Here is a 4,818-nt window from a genome sequence, read left to right on the forward strand (position 1 = left end):
AATAAATAAAAAAATAATAATAATAATAATAATAGACCAGTCCATCTAGTCAAATGTTCAAAAAGAAAAATTCCACCTTCCTAGTCAGAAGGGCAGAGTGCTGGTTTGGAATAAAGAGTTATTTCTGTTACTTGGAAATGTATCTTTAGAGACAAGTCTGTGCTCCCAGCCAAGTCTTGATTGCTTTATCTCTATAAAGGGGACAGTAGTCCCAAACACCAAATGCCAAATTTGATATCTGTGTGGATTGCTAAAATAACACAGAAAAGGTCCCTGGGGGGGTCGGCTGGGTGGCAGAGCGCGTGCCTGGTATGTGCGAAGCCTGGGGCTTGACCCCCACCATAAAATAAATATATAAATAAATGAGAATTTTGTTTAAGTCCCTGTTACACCAAGCATGCTCAGCAAATGGCAGATACTACCATTCTCATTTCTGATTTCTCCAAAGAAGGAAACCCAGCTTAAGGCAGCATACAAAGGGCACGCAGCTCATTTCAGATAGAAACAATAACACAATTTGGTGTGGTTTCTTGGGGGGCGGTTGTTTGTTTGTTTGTTACTTTATCACATTCTTCCTTCTGCCCTGTACTGCTTAAAGAAGAAGACTTTGTTCCTTCTCCTGCATTTGACATGCTATGGTAAGGAAGGTATCAGGGCTGTGGGATATTAGCGTATAAAGGTCCTCCCCTCTCTGACCTCCTTCCTCTCGCGGCAGACCTGCCTTTCTCAAGGTCGGACACCAGCAGAGCTGACCTCGGCAGCTCAGGTACTCAGGAACTGATAGGCTCCAGCCCTTCCCTCCCACCACCGCTCCTCAGTCTTCACCCGCCCCCTGCTCCCCGCCTCCTGAGGCGCTCTCTTCCCCGGAGCAGGCCGCTCGCCTGGGCAGTCACAAAGATTCTTTGTAATATGTTTACAGGAGGAAGGGGCCTGGCTGTACTCTAACCACTTCGGTCCACCAGCCCTGTTTACACAAGGAAAGAGTGGGTCGGGGCAGATGACCTTGTTGCTTGGGGACTGGGATAAAACTCTTCGCCAAACTCCAGGGCTGCCTTGTTTCTGGGCTGCACCACACAGAAGCTGGTCAGAGGAGTCCCTGGGCCCGGGGAGGCTTGTTTACTCGGCTGCATGAGAGATGTTTGCACAGGGCGGGAGTTAGCAGCAGCCATCTGGCTGTTCTCGGGCAGAGAGTGGAGTATTTGCAGGTCGAGAAACCTCTGTGCTCCTGGGGTCCCTGCTAGGCAGCCCCCTCCCCCAACATCTTTCTGAGATGATTCTCGCTTCTCTGAGAATGAACGGTGACAATTTGAGGAGATTGCTAAAAGATATCCACTTATACATTTTTTCCTATTAAGTTCATACCTAAACAACAACAAAAAAATGTGTAGTTTTATTTTGCAAGGTGATAAGAAAAGCAGTTTTCTCACTTAAAGAATGGTGATGTGAACTGGGGATGTAACTCAGGGGTAGAGCAGTTGCCTAACACAAGTGTGGCTCCAGGTTACATCAGAGAGAGAGAGAGAGAGGAGAGGAGAGGAAAGGAGAATGGGAGAGAAGGGAGGGAGGGAGGAGAAGGAAAGGGAAAGGGGACAGTCCTGGTTAGCAGCTCTAAGTACTTGGCAGTTTGCAAAGCATTATCCTATTAGTAATATAACAGCAGGTGGGTGGGGAGCTGTCACCAAAATCATCTCTGTTTTACAGATGAGGAATTGAGATGTGGAGAGGCCAAGTCACTTGCATAAAACCACACACACAACAAGAGGCAAGGGCCAGGGTGCGCCTCCAGCCTTTATGCTCTTTCCACTACGCCACACTTCCTCCTCATTTGGCTATGAAGTGAGGCAAGCAGAGAACCTGTCCAGTATGTAACCACCTTGCGGATGGCTCTCAGGAGAGAGCCTTACACCTCAGAGACATGGTGGAAGCCAAAATGGTTGGCTGTACTGCACTGCTTAGGGACCTGCAGTCTGTCCACGGATACCATCAGTCTCACCTGTGGATGGACTGGCCCCACCTGAGAGGACCCAAGAGAACTTCCTTCTCCCTCTGACTTACCTTTCTGCAGTGCAGCCGACTGCGCCTTCTCATTCCTGTTCTTAATACTTGAAAGCAGGAGAAATAGCACCCTGAACCGAAAAACCATGATTCTCCAAGTCTGATGTTCTCTCAGTAACAGGAAGCACCAGCCCAGCACATGCTGCAGTCTGTGTTATAGGAGATAGGATGTGGCAAACTGGGGAAATGGGCGGAATTAGTCAATTACAAGATTCCAGGACAAGAGGAAAGTCCATATGCAGGACTTCTTATCAGCTCATATGCAGAGGTATATGGCACAAAAGAACAGCAGCCATCACAGAAATCCACTATTCTGGGAGTTTGCACAGTAGCCAGTACTTTAATTTTGCTTTTTACCCTCTTTATTCTTTGTTCTGCAGAGTTGGTTTTTCCCATATCCATTTACCCCAAGTTTTTCAAATAAACTTTTTGGCACCCTTATTGGCTTGTCTTGTTCAATTATTTCTTTGAGGCAAGAAGGACCTGGAACACTTTTGATTGTCAAGCCATTTCTAAAGGAACTATCCTATAACACCAGCACTCTGGCGGACTAAAGCAAGAGCATCACAAATTCAAACCCAGCCTGGGCAACTTAGTGACTTATTAGCAAGACCCTATCTCAAAATTTTAAACTGTGCAAAGGCCCTGGGTTCAACCCCCCATACTACAAAAATAAACAAATAATTAGAAGCGCCAGAGATATTTTTGTAATTGTGCACATAATAACCTCAAAAAACTAAAAAATATCCTCAAAACAGCTAAGCTTCTTACACAATCTGTTAGAAACCTGCGAGCTACATTCATCAAGTCCAGAACCATTCAGCATCAAAAAAAACCTTTAGATTACTAAATTTTTTTTCTTTTTGCTACTACAGATTGAACCCAGGGCCTTGCACATGCTAGACAAGCACTCTTTGGCCATCTGTGAGGCTATCCCTTCCTGAGGCAAAGCTTTTTCTTACATTTTACAAAGATTTCCTTACAATCAGCCAAGAATTGGTGCCCCTAATAATTCCCATATGGTGCCTTTACTTTGTCTAACAGAATCACAAAGGAGAAGTCTATTTCTTTTTCCACACATAGAGGCAAGATTCATGCATTCTTATGTACTGAATTGTTCACCTACTTCAAATTCATATATTGAAGTCCTAACCCTGGTACTTCAAAATGTGTCTGCACTTGAAGATAAGTCATTTAACGAGATCATTAAGTTAAAAGCAGATCATCAGGGTGGGCCCTCACCCTATATGTCTGGTGTCCTTATAAGAAAAGATTAGGACACAGACCTAAGAGGATAGACCAGGTGAAGACACAGGCGGAAGATTGGTCAGGTTAAGAAGAAAGGTCCGAGGAGGGACTGAACCACCAATGCTTTCATCTTGGACCTTTACCCTCTAGAATTGTGGAAAGTAAAAATTTGTTGTTTAAGCTGCACAGTCCAGGGCACTTTGTTATGGTCACTATAGGAAACAACCCAGGCCCCTTCCCAATCTCCTCCTCGGCCTAAACACATCCTGTTCCTCTCACTGAGCCCTGGAAGAGATTTCTTTACCCTTCCCTGTGTTGGCAACCGTCATGGTGGTCTAGATCTGAAATGAATCCAACAGTCTCATGTGTTTGGAAGATGACTGGATGATAAGCACTGTCCCTCACTTGCTATTAGGAGATGGGGTCTGATTGGAAATGCAGGTCCCTGGGGGCATGACCTGGAAGAGTATGTCTCCCTCTCAGGCTCCTCCCTTCTCTTCTTCTGGGCCACCATAATACGAGCAGCTTTCCTCACCCAGGCCCTTCCACCACTCCACTCCTCCTGCCTTGGATCCAGCCAACCATGTACTGAAAACAAGAGTTAAAATAAATTCTCTGCCTTTAAGTTATGGATGTTGGGGATTTTGTTCCAGTGACAATAAAATGACCAAGACACAAACAGCTGTACCCCAATTTGTTCCATGGTCTGGAAAGTGAAGCCCAGATCTGTGCCCTGTGCCCAAGTACCCTGACGTCAAAGTCATCCCACATCATGATGGGATTCTCTACAGCTGTCCGTGGACTCCAAGATTTCTTCAACTTTCACTGACTTACACTCTTGGCTCATATCAGTCTTAGATTCTTAATTTGATTTCTTTTGCTATTAAAAAAAAATACCTGGGACCAAGTTAATTTATAAAGAATATAAGTTTGTCTTTCAGTTCTGGAGATGCACCAGCCTCTGTTCAGCACCTGGTGAGGGCCTTGTTCTGCATCATAACATGGTAGATAGTATTATACACAGCTAGCAAACTTACTATTTTCTACATAAAGCAGTATCTCCAGATATTTATCCTTTGTACTATGCTTGGGGTTCGTCATTCTGATGTTTTAAGATTTAATGACCAAGCCTGTTTTACCCCACTCACATCCTCTATAATTTTTCAGACTTGTTAGTCTGAAAAACATACCTCTTAGACTTCTGTTTCCAGCCACAAGGCAGATCGAGAATGAGAGAAGCCTTCCTGGTACAAGACAGTGAAAAATAATGGGATCGGTGCAGATGGTATCTCTCTGGAATGCATGAATGAACTGATGGGAAAGCAAGGAAATTCCTAGCACGCCATAAATGACAAGAAAGCAACAAGCCAAGGGAATAAGCATGCCCAAGAGCACTTTGCCCTGGGTTTTCTACCCATCTCTGGTATCTGGAATGTGGATTTCACCAGGCCGTGGATGAGGGGTACAGAAGACAGACATGAACCTGAATTGAGCCCTCTCCCTAAATCCAGAAAC

The 4,818-nt window shown here is 44.9% G+C and overlaps 1 long non-coding RNA gene across 2 annotated transcripts in view; it reads left to right on the forward strand.

Moving 5' to 3' along the window:
* The window catches only part of LOC104851619, a 10,617-nt gene extending 8,130 nt beyond the window's left edge, over positions 1-2,487 (forward strand). For both annotated transcript variants that reach the window (XR_777252.3, XR_777253.3), the window contains exon 3: positions 1,702-2,487. This is a non-coding gene — a long non-coding RNA (uncharacterized LOC104851619). The remainder of the gene's footprint in view (positions 1-1,701) is intronic.
* The last annotated feature ends 2,331 nt before the right edge of the window (positions 2,488-4,818 follow it).

This window comes from Fukomys damarensis, unplaced genomic scaffold (genome assembly GCF_012274545.1).
Source record: "Fukomys damarensis isolate Sample0158 unplaced genomic scaffold, DMR_v1.0_HiC HiC_scaffold_17, whole genome shotgun sequence".
NCBI lineage: Eukaryota > Metazoa > Chordata > Mammalia > Rodentia > Bathyergidae > Fukomys > Fukomys damarensis.